Here is a 25,675-nt window from a genome sequence, read left to right as displayed (position 1 = left end):
TATTACGCAGGGTCCACCCCTCCCTCACTGTGAATCGTACATGAACCAGCCTTGTAACGGAGCTGCGATTTCCCAAGAACTTCAAGCAAAATACACCAGTTTAAGTACAGCATAAAACAGATTTATTAACTACAGAAAGATGGAGTTTTAAGGATTATAAGTGGTAGGCATAAAAGAGCAAAGTAAGTTACCATGGAAATTAAAGATAAATTCACAATCTAAACTTTACACCTTATTACACTAGGCCGTAGTTAGGTTATGCACGCAGGAAGGCTTAATGCTCGAGCTGCAGTGCATGCTGGGCAGGCTTAAGGCCGGGCTCCCCATGGCAGGAGAGAAGAAGATGACTCGGCCCCTGGAGGGGCAGGCTGGGGCTTCCTGGATCCCATTTGCTCACAGCCAGCGCCCTGCCCCCACTCCCATGTCATCAATGGCGCCCCCAGGTCAGCCAGAATGGAGCAGCGGTTTTCACTGCACCAAGTCCACTTATGGCTTACAGGCAACTCCCAGACCCACCATGTCAGCCAGAAAGGAGCCCACTCAGCCTCGCCATTGCTGCTTTTCCTTCCCCCCAGAACCCCGCTTCTCCTGGGCTGCAAGGAGCCATCCCTGGGAAGCCAAGAGGCAGGCACAGGATTCTGCCTCCCAGCAGCCAACCGCACCTCCCTCGGCTTTGCAGAACGAATGGTGACGCTCTACTAACCCCACTTAGCCGCACTGAGGTGCTTCGCTTCTGCCCTGCCTTCCTCAGCTCGACTTTCCTCTTTTCCCCCATTCCTGCCTCACTTCCTCCTTTGGCAAGTCACGCAGAGGAGGCCAGCAGGAAGAGCCGGCCTCCACCGGCCAACCTCCAACAGCAGAGGAGGCCAAGCCACAAGCCTCCAAAAGGTGACACGCCGCAGACCTCTAGGTTCTCCAGCCTGACGCCAAGGTGCTTTCTCCACTGCTGTCAGCACCCTCTGTCATGCGGGGGTTGGAGTTATCCCACGGACAGGCCAATAGGAGAAGGAGGAGGCCTTCCTGAACAGCAAGGGGATCTGGGAAAAAGAAGGCAGCATGTTTCTGCCTGGTTTTGAACCAGGGACCTTTTGCGTGTTAGGCAAACATGATAACCACTACACTACAGAAACTCCATCTGCTTGGCTTTTGCTCACCCTGGCACAGACCGATGGACAAACCTGGAGAAAGTGGTGACAGCCCTTCGATGGGTCAGCTGGCAGAGCAGAGCACTGGAGCCGGCACTCAGGAAGTCGTCCTTACGTTGCCCTTGTGACTCCAGCTTGAGGGAGAGCTTCTTTTTCTTCCCCTTGCTGACAAAGAGCAAGAGAAGAATGAAAGGTCAGGTGGGCCAACTCGGTGCAGAAGCCCATGCTGCCTTTTCCTGCTGCATAGCCTGAAATGAGGGACTCGTGGCAGTTAAAGGCACTGCTGCACTTTCAGAAAACATCCCACCCGTGCACACAGGGGGACAGAAGAGCCTGTTAGTCTAGCACGCTCCCAACTGAACTACTTCAGCAGCTGCTTGGTTTCTTTTTGGCCTCCTGCTTTTCTGTCTGGGATGTTGTTGTCAGCTGTGGCACAGAGAAAGGACGTCATTGCGAGCGGCCCATGAAGACAAGATTCACTTTTGCCTTCCTTGCTCAGCTTTACTTGCTTCCTCGCTCTATTCCTGCCTCAGTTCCTGGGTTACCTGAAGGTGACGGGGGGCCAGCAGTACCAGGAGGAAGTTGGGCAGCTAGACCCTGGTGGCAAAAGTCCTGCCGCCACTTGCAACCCCACTCTCTTCTCCCAGCGTCACATATTGGCCACCAGGGACTTGGGGCCCAGCAGCGCAACAGAAGGCAGTGGACAGAGCCACCCTCGCCTTGAAGCTCTGGCTCATTAAACCACATCTTCAGGCGCTGATGGCTAATGAGAGACAGACATCGCTTTGCTATTTTAGCACTTGGAAATGCCATTGGTCAGTCATTGGATCTCTGTAATGCTGTTACAGAACAAATGAACATAGAATCTCAGTGTGACATTCTATACCTTTGGGGGAGCGGCTGTAACCCCCATAATCCTCATTTTCATATCATCGTGATCTTACATATAGAGCATGACTTGTAAGGTATCAGGGAAAGTATATGATCTGCTGAAAGTCACTTCTCTACCCATAGATGTAGACCACTCATGCATATGAAGTTATGAGAATTGTGCAGTGTGGTTGTCACTGTGCTGCAAGGTGGGGGAGTCAGCCAAATATTAGCTCCCCAGTGGCAACAGCAAGGAAAATAACCAGCACCCGGACAGGGTGTCAAACAACCCATCGACAGCCATTGTCCAGCAAGGGAGCTACAATGCAATGACTCACCTGCATGAGGACACCCCAGGGGAATTGCTCAGACTTGCTTGGAGAGACGCAGTGATGCTCACCTGACTCTGAAGGGGGAAGGGGGGCAAAGCCATGAGGGAAGAAAGGACATGATAAAAGGAGAGACATTTGCCAGGCTTTATCTCTCTCTGCCACCTGCATCTACAGACACCCCCACACCAAGCAACTGAAGCGCTGATGAAAGGGGAGAGCCTGGCTGAAAAGCCACCAGCCAGCCTGTGGTGAGAAGCATCTGAGTTTATAAGGGTACGGAAAGGGTTAAGATCAGCTTAGAATTAAAAGCAATGAGGAGTCCGGTGGCACCTTAAGGACTAACAGATTTATTTGGGCATAAGCGTTCGTGGGTAAAAAGCCCACTTCTTCAGATGCATGGAGTGAAAATTGCAGATAGAGGCATAAATATAGATTGGAACATGAAGCGACGGGAGTTACCGTACAAGGGGAGAACCAGTGTTGAAGGCTAATTCAGTCAGGGTGGATGTGGTCCTCTCCCCATAATTGATGGGGAGGTGTCAATACCAAGAGAGGGAAAAATGGCTTTTGTTGTGAGCCAGCTACTCCCAGTCCTTATTCAAGCTCAAATTAATGGTGTTAAGTTTGCAAATCAATTGTAACTCTGCAATTTCTCTTTTAAAGGTTTTTATTGTTTCTCTTTTGAAGGTTTTTTGAATGGCTACTTTGAATTATTAGGTGTGAATGTGTAAATGTGCTATTGATTATACAAGTCCCATATGGTCTTGTGATTTGGATTCCTGGTTTTCACCCAGGTGGCCTGGGTTTAATGCCCAGTGTGGGAACAATGCACAGCTTTTGCTCAGAGGGGAGGCAGGAAATGAAAGGAATGGGAAGGGATCCTGCCAGCAGGGGCGTTGGACAGTGTTGGAAGGGGACCCCAGAAGTGGGGGTGGGGCAGTGGTCTGGGGGGAGATGAGGGAAGGATCCCAGCTCTGTGGGAAGTTGACATTCTGGAGAGCACAGGCCTGGAATGTGGGGTGGGAAGAGTGAGTGTGTCCCTCTAAACTCACCACCAGCAGACTAGGCAGGCTTGGAAGAATTACGTATTTGTTGGTAAATGTCAATTTCTGTGTAAACACACGACCCAATGGCAAAATCTTTCCATCGATAATCATCAAAACTAACAGATGGGCAAAGTAAGAAACATGTTGCTTGAGAACTTATCCTGTTCTAATCCTCTAGGGTTCCCTTTTGCCTTAGGCACCACCACGTGGGCATTTCATATCCCTCCTCATTTTCACACAGACACACAATTTCCTTTGCACAGATCCATTAACAGCAAAACCTCCCTGTGTCTATTGTCTGAGCCAGGGCATGCGATTCCACTGAAACCTTCTCTTCCACAATGGCAATGGTCAGACAGAGGGAATGCATCCACCTTCCCCCTGGCAGTGAGATATTCACTCTCCTCTTCATGCTGCTGTTGTTATTCCATGAGTCATCAAGGATGGAATAAAAAGCTGAGTTTCTCCAGGGTGAGGAAAGAAAGGAGCCACCAACGCCCTCAAAAATCTCAGTGCCCAGAGAAAACCTGCCTCTGTTATTGGACTCCCAGAGGTGCTGGCAATACAACGGGAAAAGGGACTGTCTGAATTGCCAAGGCAGGGAATGGACAATCTACAGCAACATCATTAACCACAAACACACTCTAATCATGCTCCAGCCAGTAGGGAAATGGGCAGGAACTCTGGCTGTTCAGCCATGGCCACACGTACAGAGCTGCACAGCAGTGAGTGTGCTGGGGAAGCTGGTCTGAGCAAACAATTGGAAATGACCCTTCAGTGAGAACAGAACCAGAGTGTAGAAAGGCCCCTGTGTTAAGTGGTTTTGGCTAAGGCCTTAGTTAGCTGGGCTAGAAAACCATGGGTGTCTTTTTGTGAAGGTTTGATCCTTGCCAACTAGGCAAGGTTGGTGTGTGGTGTCTCCATGGCTGTACTGTCAGGGTCTGCTCACAACAGTGCCACAGGGAGCCAAGCCTAGACATATTCAGAGGCTAAGGCCAGGTCAATGTTTCAAACAGTGAGTCTAGGCTGCTGCAGCTCAGTAATGGAGATGCTCTGTGCCAGGGTTTCTCAAACGTCCTTTCACTGCAACCTCCTTCTGCCAAAATAACTTAATACGTAGCCCTGGAAAGAGGGACCAAGCCCCTCCACTCGGGGGGAGGGAGTGCCAAAGACTGAGCCGCAGTGGGGGGAGGGCAAAACCAAAGCCTGAGGGATTCAGCCCTGGGTGGGGGTCTCAGACTTTTGGCTTCAGCCCCAGGACCCAACAAGTCTAATGCCAGCCCTGGTGACCCCATTAAAACAGGGTCACGACCCACTTTGCGGTCCTGACCCACAGCTTGAGAACCACTGCTCCATGCTGAGGGGAGAGAGTTCGCCTGTTGGTGTAGTCAATCCACTTCCCCAGGAGGTGGCAGCTCTGTCATGGGGAGAAGCTATATCAGTGGGTGTGCAAGCTGTGGTGTTTACCACATTCAAGAAGTTTAATCAAACCCCATTTTTAAAACCACCTGTGGTCTGGGAATGGCAAAGGAGCTCGATGATGCAGGGTCTGTCCTTCAAAGTCCTGGAGACCACGATTCCATACTCCTGTTGTAATGGGGGTATAGCTCAGTGGCAGAGTGTTTGATTGCAAATCAAGTGATCCTTGGTTCAAATGCAGGTGCCCTCTTAAAGAAAAGAAAAAAGAATTCATTTCCATTCTCCATTATGTTCAGGAGCTCCACCATACAAGGATGCTTGAAATGAATGTGAACACTCAACATTTTGCTGTCCAAATGCATAAAAACCTAGCAAACCTGTCCATCAGCTGAAATCAGTTCCAATCCTCTAAGTGTCTAGTTTATGTTTTCATCAATTAAACAAAGGTATCATTCCCTGAAGCAGAGCACAAGTTTGAAATACAGGCAGCATAGAGCCAATATTCATGTCAACTACAAAAAATGATACACATCTAGAGATAGCATCATGATAATCAGCCAATCAGAACCTCTCCATAGACCCCTTACACAACCACTTCTCTGAAATATTGGCTGCAAATATAGAACAGTGGTTGCAATGGTGATCTATACAGTTACAGATGATGTCAATAATGTCACAGGAGGTGACACAGCATCAGTGAGACTGATACTGGAATACTGCCTCCAGTTTTGGTGTCCTCATTTGAAAAAGATGTTGTGAAATTGGAGCTCGGGCAGCAAAGACGTTCTGAAGGCTGGAAAAAATGCCTTCTAGTGAGCTATTGAAAGAGCTCAACCTGATTAGCTGATCAAAAGAAGATTGAAAGGTGACTTCATTGAAGTGCCTTAACGGAGAGAAAAGATTGGCTATTTAAGGGTCTTTAATCTAGCAGAGAAAGGCATAAGAAGACCCAGTGGCTGGAAGGTGAAAAGAGACATTCATATTACAACTAAGGCACAAAAATTCAACAGCGAGGATGATTCACCACAGGAACAAGCTACCAAGGAAAGTGGTGGATTCTTCATCTCCTGATGTCATTTAATGAGGACTAGATGCCTTTCTGGAATGTGTTTGCCTCAAAAGTAGCTATTGTGTCATACAGGAGGCCTGTGATATTCAGGAGGTCAGATTAGATGCTCTAATGGTCTCTTCTGGCCATAAAGTCGAGTAATTTCTGAAAAACTGAGTGTAGCATTGGGAGCAGCGTCTGATGTTTCCCTGTCTAGCCGGCTTGCTGCCTAGAACGAACGCTCCTTGAGTGGGGTGATCCACAGGGAGTAGCTCAAACCTCCAAAGTGCCTGGCAAGGGGCAGGACATTAGCCCAGCGAGGGAGGGGTGTGGCAGTGACATCACAAAGGCCTTTTGCAGGACCTCAGACTATTGGTCCAAGGTGGTGGGGAGGTGGTGACCTCACAGAGAGATGCTGACATCAGCCAGGCAGGACAGGGGCGAGGGGCCAGGGAAACCTCAGAGACCCCTGTGGCTTTGCTTCAGCAAGTCTCCTTCTCCAGGTCTCTCTCTGAGGACTGAGAGAGTATTCGGGTTCACGGACGTGAGTGCCAGGAGGAACCTCTTTCAAGTTTTCTCCTTCCCTTTCAGTGATTTTACTAGAAAACAGCCGTCCCTGTTTAGAAGGTAAGAGCCTCCTCGAGGTTTGAAACCTGTTCAGTCTGATCCATCTGTTGACAGTTGAATTCTAGGCATGGAAAACATGAGCTTAAGGAGGCAGAATTTTATTCCACACCTGGGATTTTGTCCCTTAGAATCACTGGGGACATTGGGGTTTGTCCTTTTTGTTTGACCTTTTCCTCCATCCCTCCTTCCTTTCTCTTTATCTCTTGCTTCTTTTGTCCTTTCTCCTGTTCCCCTCCCAACACCAGGAGAGGTGGTGTGTGTGTGTGTGTGTGTGTGTGTGTGTGTGTGTGTGTGTGTGTGTGTGTGTGTGTGTGTGTGTGTGTGTGTGTGTGTGTGTGTGTGTGTGTGTGTGTGTGTGTGTGTGTGTGTGTTGCGGGGGAGTGCTCGGCAGCTCTCACTGTGGGAGGTCCACACAAAAATGTGGGGCTGAAATAGTGCTCGGGCAGTGATCCCCATCAGTGACCTGGGCCATCCTTTGGGCTCTCTGGTGAGAACCCTCAGCCTCCCGCCCTCAGTCTCTACCCTGATTGGCTGAGCAGGGGGTTATTGACAGGGAGGAGACTCAGGTCCTTGTTGTTCTCTTTTAAGACCAAGGAAATAAGTCAGAACCAGTTCTATGTTTGATGGATTTTGCTGCTTCTCTGCATTAATGGTCTCTGAGCAGTTCATGATTCTCTCTAACATTGCAGTTCTCCTCAAATACTTGCTGAATAATTCCTGTGCACTGTTGTTGGTCTGGAGCTCATCACAGAGCTCTTTATTCAGGTCATTCAATGTCTGAAATTCAAGATCCGATGGTTAGTTAGAAAATCAGGGCTCTTGGGTTCTATTCCCAACTCTGCCACTGACTGGCTGTGTGACCTCAGACAAGTCAATTCTCCTTCCTCAGCCTTAGCTTCTCCCTCTTTCATGTAGGGATAATAATGATCTGCTCCTACCTAGCTCAACACACTCACTCTTCCCCAGCACACGCACTGTCTCTCCCCACACACACACAGTCTCCACACTGCAGTTGAAAAGCAGCTGGCAATCTAGTAGGATGCCCAGGGAACAATGGTGGAGAGAAACCTGCATCACTGAAAGTGCAGCCATGGAGACACCACAGCAGCCTTGCCTAGCAGGGGCAGGGGGGCGAGAAGGGACGTCATCCGACCTCCCTGCATCCAGGTCACTCCCCTCACAGCCCAGCCCAGGTGGGGAAAGTGACCAGGACGCATGGAGCACATAGTGTTGCTCCTTGCTCCCCACAGCCTCTGTGGGGCCATGGAGGAGCATTGGGGCAGGGGAGAGCAGTGAGCACCTTTGCACGGCCACACGGTGCCCTTTGACCCCCTGGAGCCCTGGGCGGCTGCCGGGGGCCCCACCCCTAAGGCCGGCCAGGCTCCCCAGCACGAACAGCAGAGACACAGGGAGACTGGCCACCCACTGAGCAGAGGTAGCCTGGGCGGCTCGTAATGGAGGCTCGGGGGGGCTCAGCCTCCCCAAACCTTGCGTCGCCAAGGGGGCAGTGGGGCCCATGACTAGGGGCCGGGGTAAAGGAGTGACCGGGTGGGGCCAGTGGGGGAAGGGGTGGAACAGAGGTGACAGTGGGTGGGGCCGTGGGTGGAAGGGGTGGAAGGGGGCGGAGCCACACACAGCCGTGGGGGGGGGTCATGGTTCCGGTGCTGGGGCCCCCGCACTTGTTCTCCCTTTCCCTGGGCTTTGGCATCACTAGCCCCTGCTTAGCGAGTAGGGGTCAGTGGTCCCCAAAATGTGGGGCGTGACTCCTAGGGGGACACAGAGGAAGATTGATGGGGGCACCTCAGGGCCTGAGCCAGCCCCCATGGAGGGCAGGGAGGGAGCCCCACTCAGCCCCACTCTGTCCCAGCTCTTCCCCAACCCCCCCCTCAGCCTGGGCCCCTGGCTCCCAGCCCGGCCTCGACCCCCTTACCCCTGTCCGCACCCCTCTCCCCAGCAAGCACCGGCCCCACTCCCAGCCCCGGTTCTCGACCGCGGCTTCCGAGGGGCCACAGCCATGGATACGAGGGTGCAGTGTGAAATGTTTGGGGACCACTGGGTTAGGGTGACGTCCTCAATCACTTCTCTGCAGTCCAATGAAAGCGATTCCTGCCTCACCCACCCCTCCGTCAGGACGGCCTAGGTACGTTCCGCTGCCCTTCACTCATACAGGGAGGAGAATAACATTTCATTCCACTCAATCCTAAAGTGATTTGCAACCCACCATCCTCCCAAACTGGTCATTTTGAGGAAGCGGCCCCATCATGCTGCATAGCTAGGCAGAGTAGGGGTGTCTGTGCAAACACGGCCTGTTTCTGAAGTCTTCCCCCAGCTCCTCACTAGATGTGAGGGGGGAGCTCATTCAGCCCCTGATTATGCTTAGTATTTAAAAACTCCTTAGTGTCCCTATCTCTGCCGGCCTTAGATTTCTCCTCCTGTCCCTGTCTTAGCAGCTGAGATGAGGTGACCGAGTGGTTAAGGTACTGGACTGCTAATCCATTGTGCTCTGCACGCATGGGTTCAAATCCCATCCTCATGGGCTGCATTTAGTCTTCGTTCTCCTTTACAGACAACCATCTCCCCCTTGGTACAATGACAGATCAAACAATGTTGCTTCTTGCAAACAAAAACCTCAGAATCTCAGCTGCCCCTCCCCCCTTGCTTCAAATAAAATATCTAAATCCCAGATTTCTAAAAAAATTCTCTAGTCCTGCATTTCTTAGTTTTTATCTCAAAAGGGAACAGCCTCATAATCTCCCCCAAACACCCTGGGACCTCCCCAGATAATTAAAATACCCCCAACCTGAGCAAGGCCACAACAGTGAACCAGACCTAGTGGCTAGGCCAAGCTGTTCTGAAGGAGACAACTCAACCATTTTCTCCCTGCTTCCCTTGGCAAAGTCTGACTGAGAAAACAAAATTCCCCAAACTGAAAATTTTCTGCTGAAAAACCACTACTAGTCTGTTTGGGGACTTTGGTTTGAATGTACTATTATTATTCTCTTCTGATTTCTGAATCAGTTTTGTCGTCCAGGTGTGTTTCCAGCTGTTGAGTTGTGGGGGAGAGAGGCCAACTCATGATGTCTCTACCCCCCCTTTCATAGTTTCTTCCAACTGGCTAGGAAGTACCTTTGCTAGGATGTGAGCCAAGCAGTGTCCACTGTCGCTGTGCTATCTCGGAGAAGTCTGCATTGTACACGGTTCCTGGGATAGTCCTTGGCAGTGTGGAGCCCAGCAGCGGGTCTGGCTCCTCCCTTGTCACACCTGTGGAAGCAGGGAATGCTTCAATAAGGATTTGAAGGGGATTTTAATGCGTGTCAGTCAGTTAGCAAGAGTCAGGCCATACTGTAACCCTAATGACGTGAGACTTGTAGGAGCAAAGATAGTGCGAGGCGAGAGGACAGGAACTGTGTACAAAGTTATTACAACCTTGCAATCACTAACCAAAATGCAGGCTTGTTTTTCTTAGGAGTGAGACAATAAGATAAGCCTTTCTGCTATGTATAAACAAAATGTATTTGTTGCTTTTTACTGTCTCCATGATTGCTAGAAATTGTCTGTAACAAAGGTATAAAGGCTTGATGTAATTGTTTACCAGTTGAGAGACCTGTCTGGGACTGAGGCGACCCTGTGTCCTATGGCACTCTCTCCCTCCATTGTAATTACTGGAGAAATAATAAAGTATTTGATTTTGCTGCACCCAAACAAAAAGCGAGAACTGAGTTTTTCTCCGACAATTTGGGGGCTCGTCCGGGATGGCAACGCCCACGGACCCACAGACGGCTACTACGGATCATTCCCCTTCGAACCCCATGGCGCCACATGAGAGGTATGAGACGTACCCTGAGAGTCCATCTCTCCTGGGATAAAGAGGGCAGCAGGGCTGGCCTGGACCAGCTGACCTCATGAAGCTAAAGCTGAGAGGCTAAAAACTGTGGTGCAGATATTTGTGTTCACACTGAAGCCTGGGTTCGGAAACCCTCACCCGTCGTGGGGTCTCAGAGGTTGGGCTCAAGACCATCTGTCTGCACTGTAATTTTATACTCTTGCAGCCCAAGCCCCATAACCCTGAGTCAGCTGACCCGGGCTTTGCGACAGGTGCCCTGGGTGTTTTAATCGCAGTGCAGACATAACATTAGGCTACGTCTCCAGTGCAATGAAACACCCACGACTGGCCTGTGTCACATTAATCTGGTCATGCGGCTTGGGCTGTAAAGTTGCAGTGTCCGTGTCTCGGCTCAGGCTCCGTCCCCTGCTCCAGGAGCCCAGACGGTTGGGAGGGGGTTTAGCAAGTGGAAATGGTAAAACCGCAGGGGAGTATTACCCTGGACTCATGGCATTTCTCCATTGGTCTGCCTGCTTTGGGGCAGGGACAGAAACACGTCCTGCTGCTTTTGTTATTTCAAAGGGCGGTTTAGGATTTTCATTCTCAGACACGGTGCACAAAACAGGACTCCACCCTCGGCATAAACTAAACGAGCTGCCCACAGATTCTGACAGCCACAATGAGCATTTGGTGTGATTGCTCAGACCTGCCCCTGTCCCAGAGGGACGGGGTTGTCTGAGAGGGGACTGGACCACTGACCTATCAGCTCCTAACTCCCAAACTTTCAGTAACTCTATCCTCAGTGTCTGTGAGTGTAATTTAAACCATAAGAAAAACCACACTAGGCTAGACCGACGGTCCATCTAGCTCTGAATCTTGTCTTCTGACAGTAGCCAGTACCAGGTGCCCCAAAAGCAACTCAATAAGGTACCACTGGAACTTGAACCCAGGATCTCCTGTATACAAAACAGTGGTTTTAGCCAGCTAAGCCATGGTGCCTAGAGTTGCTGAAGGGATCATGTCTGCACACACCTGACTCTCTGCCAACCTCCATCTGGGCCTGACAAGCTTTGCTGGTGTTTGAATTCAGTAAAGCAGAGGAGCAGGGGAAGTTTTACTCCCAAGGTTCTTTGGACAGGTCTACACTACAAAATTAGATCGGTGTAACTACATTACTCAGGGGTGTAAAAAATTTACCTCCCTAAGCAATGCAGTTATATCAGCCTAACCCCGGTGCAGATAGCGCTGTGCCAACAGGAGGGCTTCTCCCAACAGCATAGCTTGGGGAGGGGCTTGGTTAGTGAAGATGAAGAGAATAGGTGGCCCATGGCTCTTGCATTTGGGGAGGCTGGGTGTGAGCTCTGGAAGCTCCCTAGAAGTGGGGGGCCCATTGGTGCCAACCATGGCACTGCCCCCACCACCCTTCTCCTCTCTCTGAGGCCCCACCTGTGCTCCCCCCTTGCTCCTGTTTGGCCACTTCCCACCCCCGCTCTTCCTCTTTGGCTGAGGACGGCTGAGCCACCTCTCGCTCGCTCCTCTCCTCCCCCAAGGCCTTCCTGCCTCCTGCTCGTGCCTCTCCACCCCCTACCACAAGGTCTGCCCACCAGCCGCCACCTCCCTGACCCATCCCTGCAACCCACCCTGCCCACCACCCACACCTCTCTGCCTCTCCCTTGAGACCTGCCCTGCCCACTACCCCCACCTCTCTGCCCCTCCCCTGAGACCTGCCCTGCCCACTGCCCGCACCTCCGAGACCTGCTCTGCCCACCGCTCGAACCTCTCTGCCCCTCCCCTGAGACCCACCCTGTCCACGTCTTTCTTCGGTCGTCTGTTGCTATTCCATGAAACATCAAGGATGGAATAAAAAGCTGAGTTTACTCCAGGGTGAGGAAAGAAAGGAGCCACCAACCCCCCGGCATTGCTGCTTTAGTTAAAGTGTTTTAACTAAACAGCTATTGAACGTCCTCCCTATGCCCCTTGTGTCACCAGAGCACATCCATGCTAGCAGTTCTTGGATGGCAACAGAGAGCAGTGCACTGTGGGTAACTATCCCACTGTGCAACTGGCTGCAGGGTGTTTTGGGAAGGGTTTGCAATGCCTCACGGACTGGTACAGCATCACATGATGCAGGTTTCTCTATCCCACCATTCCATGGGCATCTTACTAGATTACCAGCTGCTTTTCAACTGCAGCGTGCGTGGCGGGATAGAGACTGTTTGTATGTGGGGAGAGACAGTGTGTGTGTCTTGGGGAAGAGTGAGTGTGTTGAGCTAGGTAGGAGCAGATCATTATTATCCCTACTTAAAAGAGGGAGAAGCTGAGGCTGAGAAAGGAGAATTGAGTTGTCTGAGGTCACAAAGCCAATCAGTGGCAGAGTTGGGAATAGGACCCAAAAGCCCTGATTTTCAAACTAACCATCGGATCTTGAATTTCAGACACTGAATAACCTGAAAAAAGTGCTCTCAGATGAGCTCCAGACCAACAACAGTGCACAGGAATTATTCAGCAAGTATTTGAGGAGAACTGCAATGTTAGAGAGAATCATGAACTGCTCAGAGACCATTAATGCAGAGAAGCAGCAAAATTCATCAAACACAGAACTGGTTCTGACTTATTTCCTTGGTCTTAAAAGAGACCAACAAGGACCTGAGTCTCCTCCCTGTCAATAACCCCCTGCTCAGCCAATCAGGGTAGAGACTGAGGACGGGAGGCTGAGGGTTCTCACCAGAGAGCCCAAAGGATGGCCCAGGTCACTGGTGGGGATCACTGCCCGAGCACTATTTCAGCCCCACATTTTTGGGTGGAGCTCCCACAGTGGGAGCTGCAGAGCACTCCCCCGCAACACACACACACACACACACACACTCCTACCTCCTGGTGTTGGGAGGAGAAAAGGAAAAAGGACAAAAGAAGCAAGACACAAAGAGAAGGGAGGGAGGGAGGGAGGGAGGAAAAGGGGAAACAAAAAGGACAAACCCTAATGTCCCCAGTGATTCTAAGGGACAAAATCTCAGGTGCAGAATAACATTCTGCCTCCTTAAGCTCATGTTTTCCATGCCTAGAATTCAACTGTCACCAGATGGATCAGACTGAACAGGTTTCACACCTCCAGGAGGCTCTTACCTTCTAAACAGGGACGGCTGTTTTCTAGTAAAATCACTGAAAGGGAAGGAGAAAACTCGAAAGAGGTTCCTCCTGGCGCTCACGTCCGTGAACCCGAATACTCTCTCAGTCCTCAAAGAGAGACCTGGAGAAGGAGACTTGCTGCAGCAAAGCCACAGGGGTCTCTGAGGTTTCCCTGGCCCCTCGCCCCTGTCCTGCCTGGCTGATGTCAGCATCTCTCTGTGAGGTCACCACCTCCCCACCAACTTGGACCAATAGTCTGAGGTCCTGCAAAAGACCTTTGTGATGTCACTGCTGCACCCCTCCCTTGCTGTGCTAATGTCCTGCCCCTGCCCAGGCACTTTGGAGGTTTGAGCTACTCCCTGGGGATCACCCCACTCAAGGAGCGTTCGTTCTAGGCAGCAAGCCGGCTAGACTGAAAACATCAGACGCTGCTCCCAATGCTGCACTCAGTTTTTCAGAAATTAGTCGACTTCATGGCCAGAAGAGACCATTAGAGCATCTAGTCTGACCTCCTGCATATGACAGGCCTCCTGTATGACACAAGAGCTACTTTTGGGGCAAACACATTCCAGAAAGGCATCTAGTCTTCATGAAATGACATCAAGAGATGGCGAATCCACCACTTTCCTTGGTAGCTTGTTCCTGTGGTGAATCATCCTCGCTGTTGAATATTTGTGCCTTAGTTGTAATATGAATTTGTCTCTTTTCATCTTCCAGCCATTGGGTCTTGTTAGGCCTTTCTCTGCTCAATTAAAGAGCCCTTTAATACCCAATCTTTTCTCTCCATTAAGGCACTTCAACACTTCAATGAAGTCACCTTTCAATCTTCTTTTGATCAGCTAAACAGCTTGAGCTCTTTCAATAGCTCCCTGGAAGGCATTTTTCTCCAGCCCTCAGAACATTTGGTGGCTCTTTGCTGCCCCAGCTCCAATTTCACAACATCTTTTTCACATGAGGACACCAAAACTGGAGGCAGTATTCCAGTGTCAGTCTCACTGATGCCGTGTCACTTCTTGTAATGTTATTGACATAATCTGTAACTGTATAGATCACTGCTGTGACCACGGTTCTATATTTGCAGCCAATATTGTCGAAAGGTTGTCGTGTAAGGGGGTCTATGGAGAGGTTCTGATTGGCTGATTATAATGATGCTATCTCTAGATGTGTATCATTTTTGTAGTTGACGTTATGAATATTGGCTCTATGCTGCCCGTATTTCAAACTTGTGCTCTGCTTCCAGGGAACACCCCAGCCAGACAAGTTGGTGTCAGTTCTGCCTAGAACGAACGCTCCTTGAGTGGGGTGATCCACCTGGAGTAGCTCAAACCTCCAAAGTGCCTGGCCAGGGGCAGGACATTGGCACAGCAAGGGAGGGGTGTGGCAGTGACATCACAAAGGTCTTTTGCAGGACCTCAGACTATTGGTCCAAGGTGGTGGGGAGGTGGTGACCTCACAGAGAGATGCTGACATCAGCCAGGCAGGACAAGGGCGAGGGGCCGGGGAAACCTCAGAGACCCCTGTGGCTTTGCTTCAGCAAGTCTCCTTCTCCAGGTCTCTCTTTGAGGACTGAGAGAGTATTCGGGTTCACGGACGTGAGCGCCACGAGGAACCTCTTTCGAGTTTTCTCCTTCCCTTTTAGGGATTTTACTAGAAAACAGCTGTCCCTGTTTAGAAGGTAAGAGCCTCCTGGAGGTTTGAAACCTGTTCAGTCTGATCCATCTGGTGAGAGTTGAATTCTAGGCATGGAAAACACAAGCTTAAGGAGGCCGAATTTTATTCTGAATTGTATTTGATCCCCACCAGTGAGCTGGGCCATCCTTTGGGCTCTCTGGTGAGAACCCTCAGCCTCCCTTCCTCAGTCTCTACCCTGATTGGCTGAGCAGGGGGTTATCGACTGGGAGGAGACTCAGGTCCTTGTTGGTCTCTTTTAAGACCAAGGAAATAAGTCAGAACCAGTTCTATGTTTGATGAATTTTGCTGCTTCTCTATATTAATGGTCTCTGAGCAGTTCATGATTCTCTCTAACATTGCAGTTCTCCTCAAATACTTGCTGAATAATTCCTGTGCACTTTTGTTGGTCTGGAGCTCATCTGAGAGCACTTTATTCAGGTCATTCAATGTCTGAAATTCAAGATCCGATGGTTAGTTTGAAAATCAGAGCTCTTGGGTCCTATTCCCAACTGTGCCACTGACTGGCTGTGTGACCTCAGACAAGTCAATTCTTCTTTCTCACATAAAGTTTCTCCCTCTTTCAAGGAGGGATAATAATGATCCGCTCCTACCTACCTCACGGTAGGTGGAGGATGGGGATCCATTGGAGAGTGTCACTAGGAGTAGTGCATAATATGAGGTGTCCTATCACATTTACTCAGAGCAGATTATGACATAATAGAATAGCTGAAATACTCTATTTGATTTGGTTTTTTTTAATTTTGAAATTGTTAAGAGCAGCAACGACTTAGCTCAGACTGAAGCATCTTATCTAATGTTTGAGATCGAAGTGTCTCCTCTTTGTGTGTGACGAGAATTTAATGCACTGTGACAAACAGGAGATGCTTTTGTTTTGCAACAAAATATTTTTGCAAAGAACTTTCATCCCACTTGTTATGATTTCGAGAAACAAACTGGTTTAGTCTGAATGGGATTTTCTGACAAACAGTTTCAATGAAATTTCCCCACCATCTCGATTCCTGGGCTCCATCCCTGCCTCTGGGGGTTTGCTGTTTGTTAGAACAGGAGTAAGGACTGGTGGCTTCTCTTTCTGGCTCTGCCACTGCCTTGCTGGCCCTTGGGTAGGTCACTTTCCTTCTCTGTGCCTCAGGCTCCTCCCCATCTGTCCAATGCGAACAGGGACAATTCTCAAGCTCTGGGCAGTCGTGAGCCTGAGTGAGATAAGGGGCGATAAAGCCCTCTGTGAAGGAGAAAGGGGAGTTTCTTGGTGTTTGCACCAAGGAATTCTAAAGTTTGCTAAAATGTCTAGTCTGTGGAAACAAGAAATGGTTGGGGCCAAACTTTTTAACCACTGCTTTTTTTTTAAAGTCCATTCAGGGATGTGAGTCCCTGTCTTTTAGGTACCTGGGGTTCTTTGCCAGCAGGAGAGAAGAGGTTCCTGCCTCCATTTTTGTGGCCTTAACAAACCATGTGTTGTGCCCCAGTTCTTGTCTGAGATCCCTGAAAAAGAACATCTTCCCATCCATGAACAAGACAGGACCTATCTTTCAAAGGGGAACAAAGAGACCCCTGGGACTTACAGACTAGCTAGCCTCACTTCTATAGCTAGAGAGATACTGGAATATATTCTTAAACAATCAGTTTTCCAGCAGCACCTACAGGATAATTTGGTTCTTAGGACGAGGGAGCATGGATTTGTCAAGAACAAATCATCCCAAACCCATCCTCTTTCCTTCTTTGGCAGGGTTCTGGGCCTAGTGGAGGTGGGTAAACAGTAGATGGGATCTATCTCGGGGTTACTAAGGCTTTTGACACAGTCCCGCAGGACATTCTCACAAGCAAACCAGGGAAATGCGGTCCAGCTGCAATCAGTGTCATGTGGGTGCAGAGCTGGTTGAAAGCCCAGACTCCAAGGGCCCTTCTCCATGTTTGGCTGCCCAACGGAGAGGGGGCACCTCGTGGGTCCGGCAGGGATCAGTCCGGGGTCCGGTACTATTCAATAGTTTCATGAATGATTTGGAAAATGGAGTGGAGATCATGCTTCTAAAATGTGCAACTGACACCAAGCACTTTGGAGCTCAGGACGGGAATTCAAAACGCCCTTAACGAATTGGAGACTTAGTCTTCTTGAGCCAAACCCCATGGCTGGGCCCCTCTCTCTAGACTGGGCTGAAGTGAAACCCCAGAGCCAGACACTCCTCCTCCTGGGCAGTGCGCTCTGACCTTGAATGGTCAGATGCTGCTTAGCTCTGTCAGAGCAGCTTTGGCTGGGGGATTCTTCCAGCACTTTCCAATAGCGGGAAGGTACGAAATCCCCATTTGCCTGCTGGGGACGGAGCCCTAGAGGGGGGAGCAACTTGCCCAAAGTCCCACCGGAAAAGGAAAACAACCAGCAGTGGAACCAATAGGGGTGTCAGGATCTTGGAGGCGCTGTCACCCCCACACTAGGGCGGTGTTATGCACCCCCTGCGGCTGGCTGAGTTTCTCCGTGCCTTGGCAATAAGACAGCCTAGAACCCCATCCAGGATTATTCTATCTGCTACCCAAGATCCATAAACCTGGAAATCCTGGATGCCCCATCATCTCAGGCATTGGCACCCTGACAGCAGGATTGTCTGGCTATGTAGACGCTCCATCATCATTCCACACAAAGATGGACTACAAGCCGTCAGGAACAGTATCCCCGATAATGTCATAGCTGAACTTTGTGACTTTGTCCTCACCCATAACTATTTCACATTTGGGGACAATGTGTACCTTCAAGTCAGCGGCACTGCTATGGGTACTCACATGGCCCCACAGTATGCCAACATTTTTATGGCTGACTTAGAACAACGCTTCCTCAGCTCTCGTCCCCTAATGCCCCTACTCTACTTGTGCTACACTGATGACATCTTCATCATCTGGTCCCATGGAAAAGAAAACCCTTGAGGAATTCCACCATGATTTCAACAATTTCCATCCCACCTACAACCTCTGCCTGGACCAATCCACACAAGAGATCCACTTCCTGGACACTACTGTGCTAATCGATGGTCACATAAACACCACCCTATACCGGAAACATACTGAACGCTATACTTACCTACATGTCTCCAGCTTTCACCCAGACCACATCACACAATCCATTGTCTACAGCCAAGCTCTAAGATACAACCGCATTTGCTCCAACCCCTCAGACAGAGACAAACACCTACAAGATCTCTATCGAGCGTTCTTACAACTACAGTACCCACCTGCTGAAGTGAAGAAGCAGATTGACAGAGCCAGAAGAGTACCCAGAAGTCACCTACTACAGGACAGGCTCAACAAAGAAAGTAACAGGACCCCACTAGCCGTCACCTTCAGCCCCCAACTAAAACCTCTCCAGTGCATCATCAAGGATCTACAACCCATCCTGAAGGACAATCCCTCACGCTCACAGATCTTGGGAGCCAGGTCAGTCCTTGCTTACTGACAGCCACCGAACCTGAAGCAAATACTTACCAGCAACCACACAACAAAAACACTAACCCAGGAACCTATCCTTGCAACAAAGCCCATTGCCAACTCTATCCCCATATCTGTTCGGGGGACACCATCATAGGACCTAATCACATCAGCCATGCCATCAGGGGCTCATTCACCTGCATATCTACCAATGTGATATGTGCCATCATGTGCCAGCAATGCCCCTCTGCTATGTACATTGGCCAAACCAGAGAGTCTCTACATAAAAGAATAAATGGACACAAATCAGACATCAAGAATTATAACATTCAAACACAGCCAGAGAACACTTCAATCTCCCTGGTCACTGATTACAGACCTAAAAGTCGCAATATTACAACAAAAAACCTTCAACAACAGACTCCCACGAGAGATGCTGAATTGGAATTAATTTGCAAACTGGACACCATTAAATTAGGCTTGAATAAAGACTGGGAGTGGGTGGGTCATTACACAAAGTAAAACTATTTCCCCATGTTTATTTGTCCCCCTACTGTTACTCACACCTTCTTGTCAACTGTTGGAAATGGGCCATCCTGATTATCACTACAAGTTTTTTTCTCCTGCTGATAATAGCTCACCTTAACTGCTCACTCTCATTATAGTGTGGATGGCAACACCCATTTTTTTCATGTTCTCTGTGTATATATATATCTTCCTGCTGTATTTTCCACTGTATGCATCTGATTAAGTGGATTTTAGCCCATGAAAGCTTATGCTCAAATAAGTTTGTTAGTCTCTAAGGTGCCACAAGTACTCCTCTTATTTTTGCAGATAAATTAATGGAGGTGAAGTCCATTAATGACTATTAGGCAGCCTGGGTAAGGAATGGTATCCCAAGCCTCTGTTTGTCAGAGGGTGGAGATGGATGGCAGGAGAGAGATCACTTGATCATTACCTGTTAGGTTCAGTCCCTCTGGGGCACCTGGCATTGGCCACTGTTGACTGATAGGTTATGAGGTTGGATGGACCTTTGGTCTGACCCAGTCTGGCCATTCTTCTGTTCTTATGAAGGGAAGGGCAGAGCCTTGTAACAGAGTTTCTGTAGTGTAGTGGTTATCACATTTGCCTAACACGCGAAAGGTCCCTGGTTCAAAACCAGGCAGAAACATGGTAGATAATTTTTCCCAGCTCCTAGTGGCCTGTCCCTGCTGTTGTAGGAGCAGCAGTGATTTCTATGCTCAATAGGTCTGTTATACTTCCCCCATTCCCATTTTTGTCTCCTCTGCCTCTCTGAATGCCTGTGAAGTGGCTTTCTCCCTCCCCCTCCCACTCCCTCCTGCCATGCTTGTGGGATGAAGGGGCTGGTTGAACAGCTGGAAGATCAGAAGAGCTGCTAGATAGACAAGGTGTCTGGGACTCTCATTAGGCAGCGATCACACACCCAGAGCATGGACACTGGCTGAGGTGGAGTGTGACCCACCAGATGCAGCCAAGTCATCTCCAGTCGCAGGCCATGAGGAGCAGGTCCTTAAAACGGGAAGGGGCCCTGTGCTCAGGAGTCACTCACAAGCTTGTACCTCCAGTGAACGCCCTTCGCCCCGACCGTCTGGCCAGTGGTTCGCTGCGTTGCAGTTCATTGTGCCTCAGGAAGACTTACCTTCATCGCACCGTCCATCGCGGTGCTGGGAGACACTTACCTGGCAGAATCCTGTGCCTGCCTCTTGTCTTCCTAGGGGTGGCTACTTGCAGCCCAGGAGAAGAAGGATGGTTCTGGTGAAAGGACGACAAGCAAAGCACTGGGAGGAAATTTGGGTGTGGGCTCTGCGCTGGGGTGGGGGGGGGGCGCAGCTCCCAAAGTGACCGGTACACACAACCCTCTGGCAGCAGCTCCTAGATGAGTGGGGCCAGGGGATCTCCATGTGCTGCTGTCTGCAGGCTGCCCCAGAGCTCCCATTGGCTACAGTTCCTGGCCAATGGGAGCTGCAAAGTTGGTGCTCGGGGCAGGGGCAGCACGTGGAGACACTCCCACCCCAGGGGATGCTGGGACATGCCAGCCACTTCTGGGAGCGGCACGGAGGGCGGATGTAGAGTGGGCAGGAGCCACCTTAGTGCTGCTGGCACATCTCTGCACACCCGTTGTGGGGAGGGGAGCAGAGGGCCTCCATGTGCTGCCTGGGGTAGGGGCAGTGCACAGAGCTGCCTCCTCCCGGGTCTATTCCAGGAGTGGGTGGGTGGGGTCTTTTGGCCTGCAAGGTGCAGCAGGTCAGACTAGATGATCACACTGGTCCCTTCTGACCTTAAAGGCTCTGAGTCTAAAAGGGAGAGGGAAGTAAAGGAATTTAAAAAAAAAAATAAACCAAGCATTGTAATACCAGGATGACTCCAACTGCTCATTATATAGTCCCACCCCTTTCTTCCTCCACTGGGTGTTTAATGACCTGTTGGGATTTGGGACACTGATTCTCTCATTCCATTGATAAACTGATACAACATGACTGAAATTAAACCAATTCCCAGTGGAGGAATCATCATATCATTGCATTAGCTGGGAATTGAACCCAGGTCAATTGCTTGGAAGGCAGCTATGCTCACCACTATACCACCAACGCATCTAGTGAAAGTCTCTGATTTTTCACACTTTGTGATTGGTCACCTTACTTCTCAGCATGAGGCGAATGTCTCTGTGGTCTCTGCCATTCATCGTGGGGAGTTTCCCCACTGATAACAGTTCTTGCTGGGTTGGGGATGGGAGACAGAAGAGGCGTTTATTCTGTTTCATTCCTCTCCATTTTCTGTTCCTCCCCTTCCCTTCCAGGGTCCTCCCTTCCATTTTAGACTGTGCAGTGACACCCTCCTGGCACCCAGGACTCTCGAGCCTCTGGAGCAGCACGATCCCATGAGATCCTCAGTGACCAAGGGTCTTTTCCAACTTCCAGGAGACCCAGCTTGAATCTAAAGGAAGCTCTGTTCCTTCCTGGGGATCCTCTCTCCCTTCATGGAGATCAAGAGCATGAAGCCTCTCTGCCTTGCCTCCTGGGTCTGAATTAATGTCCCATTTCCCACTATGTGCTCGAAAGAAACAAATGTTTCTAACCCAGGTGAGTGGAGTTAATTCAGCTGGAATCCTTCACCCACATTCCTTAGGAGATACAGACTCTCTGTGACACAGACTGACTGGGGTTCATCTCTGTATGTCCCCAATGGGGAAGGAAAGACACTGAGGGCGAAGGAAGAAGATGGACAGAAGGAGTCAAATGGGGCTAGACCAGAATAGGACATTTTCTGCCTGTTAAAATGTACTAGACTCTAATTGCTTAAAACAAAACAAAACCCCACCAGCTTCTGTTTGAACCATCAGCTTTTTACAGAGCAGCCAAAGTGGTGAACCATAGACACACGTAACCACCTCCAGCCCAATTTTGTCTAAGAAGCACCTACAGTGGCTCATGCAGGAGGAAATACAGCTGTGGGTGTGAGTTCAGGCCTCACCCAGAGCGTTGGTTTTCATTAGCCACGGAGCTTCCCCCACTTGCTTTGCCCAATTCACATGGAAAGTGCCATAGGAGGGTGATGAGAGTAAATTCTAAACTCTGAAATGCGGAGGCTGGCCCAGAGATTGGGATAAGGGGTTTGAAGAGAAAAAGCTCTAAGAGTATAAAACCATACAGTCTCCAGGGGCAGGTCCGGTACAACGCCTCAACAGGGAGCCATTCGGGGGAGGGGGGTTTCACTTCCTCTGTTCAATGTCCTGAGAGGTATTTGAAGATGAAGATAACGCCATGGCTAACAGGTGACTGGCATGTCCTGGGTTAAAGAAAGGGACCTTGGTTAATAGTCGGAAGATTTGCGTTACCGTCACTGTCTGACCCCCCTTCAGTGCGGAGCAGGTGTGTGCGTTGCTGGGTGGAACGCACAGACTCCTGCAGAGCAGGGGCAGCTGTTTCCATGGCAGAGAGCCTGGCACTTAGGAGACTTTCTACACTTGCTGTTTTGAAGCAATTCAGTAAAATAACAGTGGAGCTACAACGTCTGGTCCAAAATTTCAGCCCCCCTGGTGCAAAAACGCTATTTTAGGATCTACATCGGAGGCTCCCGGCACTAGGACACCTGGCCAGAGAGCTCAGTGGGGGCGTAACAGCTGCTGACTCTGAGGGTCCCGGGCTAAATCCACTTGCAGGGGGAAGTGTTTTGATTTAATTGATGGATAATGAGCACCAGCTACCAGGGGAGAAGCCCTGAGAGTCGCTGCCACTCCAGCTGCTGCTAGGGCAGGGGGGAGCCCCAGGGGGCCAGCTGCTGCTCTGGCCACCCCAGAAGTGCTGCCAGAGGCCACCAAGCTGTGGCTGCTCCTGCTGCCCTCGGGACCACTGGTAAAGTGGTCCCCAGGGCCAGCCGCATTGGCCGCTGCTTGGGCGGTCCCTGGAGCCAGTTGATTGAGTGGCCCAGGAGTCAGCCACTGTGCCCACTGCAGAAGTCACGGAGGTTGCAGGAAGTCACAGAATCCGTCACTTCCACCACCTCCGTGACAGACACGGAGACAAACCCCTCCCTGCTGTGACTGCAGTTCCTGGAAGGAAAGAGAAGAACAGAAAGTGAAGAGAGAAGGAAAAAGAGAGATTCCCTGTCAACTCTCTCCCTGCTGCCTCCCCCCTTGTATTCTGTAACCCCATTTCACTGGGTTCCCTGTGCTGGTGCCATGGGTGTGACACTAGAGTTCTGGGGATTTGGGAGGCTCTTCATTTCTCAACATTTCACACAAATTTGTCTTTTGGCTGAAATTTCTCCTGTGAGGCCTCTCAGTCAGAGCTGTACCCCACCCTGTTTGCGGGCGGGGGGAGAGGGGAGATGTAAATTGCAGAGCAGGCAGAGAAGTCGCCCATAAAGGGTCATATTGATCTGGTGATTGGTTCTGACCAGGGTCACACGTCCTCATGTGCAGAACATGGGAGCTCTGGCTTGTCCTAAATGCTGTAGACTGAGAGTTCCTGGAAAGGGCAGGGGAGAGGGAGCAAGAGGAGAAAGGCAGAGACATTGGAGACGAGGAATTGGGGGGCGAAGAAGGAGAGAACAGAGAGACAATAAATGATTGAAGCAGAACAGGTGTCCCAACTCCATCTTGCTCATCACAGGTGTTCAGAGAGACAGGTAGTTGCGGGTTTTCCAGTGTCAAGTCTGAACTTTGATTCTAACAATGTGTGTTGAACTATCAAGGGGATCTCCACATACCTGATCTCTTCCCCCCTCCCCTTTTTTAGTATTAATTTTTATTTTGACGTGTTTGGCTTAACCGTGATCGTCTCTTTCCCCACCTGTATTGCAACTTGGGGGTTATGTTTATTGTGCCTCCCTTTTGTTCATGTCATTATAATTGTAACAGCAAAGGAACCTGCAGGAGCAAAAACTGACTCAAAACTTCATTTCCCCACCATGCCGGAACATCCTACAAACAGCTCACGGAGCTGGAATCATAACACGCAAGGCCAGGGGATGGGAGATGCAGGTTTCCAAGGGTTCTGTCTTTCTCAGATGACACATTCCAGTCCCTTGTGTTCCTCCATCCTGAATGACCTGCTGGACTTAGACACATTTATTGTCTCATTCTATAGATAATGTGATTGTAACACAATGTGACTGAAATTAAACCACTTCCAGATGAGGAAACAACAGAAGAGAAAAGCCATTATTGCATTGGCTGGGAATCAAACCCAGATGAACTGCTTGGAAGACACCTACACACACCACTATACCACCAATGCATCTGGCAGAAGTAGCTTTCCTGCAGGCTGTGTGTGCTGGCAATGGGGTGACATATGACCATGAAGGTAGTGAGCAGGGTGGTTGGGCTGGAAGCTGCCTGACAGCTGGGAGCAGAGTTAGGATCCCAGAGTGACTGAAAGAGGACAAAGGTGAAAACAGATCTCACTGGGAGCTGGCCCCACACCTGCCCCGCCCATAGGAGAGGGGAACTGAAGCTCAACTTCAATCACAGAAAAATCTTCCCTGAGAAGGAAGGGGACAGCTTGTTTTAAAGACCAGGTTTGTGTTTGTTCCTGCTACATACGGAGGGGCTGGGTAGTGCTGATTCCAGCCCCCAGACTCTGGGAGGATAAGGAACAAATTCAGGCTGCCAGTGACCTGCAGGAGGGAGATGATCTTTTGACAGTGATGGACGCCTCGTCCTAAAGGCCTTTGTCTGCCCCCTTCCAGTGACTGTTTGGTACAGGAATGCAGCCCCCACTTCTGGGTCTCTCCTGGGGAAATAATGTTTCTGTGCAAAACACCAAAGTTTTTAACAGAAAGGAAGAAAAGGAAATGGCCACATGATGGGACTAGGACATAAGGAATGAAACACACATGGGCGGCGAGTTATATACCCACGTGGTGCCCGGGTACCAGCAATATTCAGAGCCCTGGGGCCCAGCTCCACCAAAGTTTGGGGCCGGGTCTCCCCTCAGGCCCCACCTGCCACCCCCCGTGCTTCCCCCGACTGTCCCCCGGACCCCCTTGCTGGCCCCATGCATGTCCCTGGGCCCCGGAGGGAGCAGAGCGTCCCTGCCTCTTCCACGCAGCTCCATGCTGCCTCCCTGCAGCAACTGCTGCCACAGGGTCCTAGTGCCCCCCCTTCCAAACTCACTGCCAGGGCAGACTGACTCTGAGCCTGCCCTTCCACCTCAGACCCTTCCCTTTTCCAGCGGGACCCTCCACCATCACAGCCCCCCCACCCCTGCAGTCACCACTCCTGCCCCATGCTGGGCAAGGAGACAGCCCCATCCCCCACCCCAGTGAGGCTATAGTCAGGGGCAACAGCAGGGGAGGAGGTGCATGCAGCACCCCCCGGCCCCCATCATGGGGGAGGCGAGGGAGATTCCTGGACCTGAGAAGGGCCCTAGGAGCACCTGCAGTGACAGTGGTGGGAGTGAGGGTGCTGCTGGGGGGGGGGAATGAGGGGTTCCTCCCCCAGAGCTTGCTGCTGCCAGCAGGGAAAGGGCTGGGGGGAGTCTACCTTTCTGGCCCTTGTCCCGGAGCAGCCTGCCTGCACCCCAAACTCATCCCCAGCCCTGCCCCACCCCAGAGCCCACACCCCCAGTCAGAGCTTTCACCCCCCCACCACATCCTCAACCCTCTGCCCGAGCCCT

At 50.6% G+C, this 25,675-nt stretch overlaps 4 non-coding genes across 4 annotated transcripts; 2 read left to right on the top strand and 2 right to left on the bottom strand.

Moving 5' to 3' along the window:
• Positions 1–1,057: 1,057 nt before the first annotated feature.
• TRNAV-AAC lies at positions 1,058–1,130 on the bottom strand. The gene has a single exon. It is a non-coding gene; the product is annotated as a tRNA-Val (tRNA).
• A 7,811-nt stretch (positions 1,131–8,941) lies between these two features.
• TRNAS-GCU lies at positions 8,942–9,029 on the top strand. The gene has a single exon. It is a non-coding gene; the product is annotated as a tRNA-Ser (tRNA).
• A 10,605-nt stretch (positions 9,030–19,634) lies between these two features.
• On the top strand, positions 19,635–19,707 carry TRNAV-AAC. The gene has a single exon. It is a non-coding gene; the product is annotated as a tRNA-Val (tRNA).
• Positions 19,708–21,076: 1,369 nt separating this feature from the next.
• TRNAG-UCC lies at positions 21,077–21,148 on the bottom strand. The gene has a single exon. It is a non-coding gene; the product is annotated as a tRNA-Gly (tRNA).
• Between the last annotated feature and the right edge of the window lie 4,527 nt (positions 21,149–25,675).

Source organism: Mauremys reevesii, linkage group 14 (genome assembly GCF_016161935.1).
Source record: "Mauremys reevesii isolate NIE-2019 linkage group 14, ASM1616193v1, whole genome shotgun sequence".
Lineage (NCBI taxonomy): Eukaryota > Metazoa > Chordata > Testudines > Geoemydidae > Mauremys > Mauremys reevesii.
Note: the sequence above shows the minus strand (reverse complement) of the source record. Positions and strands in the feature narration are given on the sequence as shown.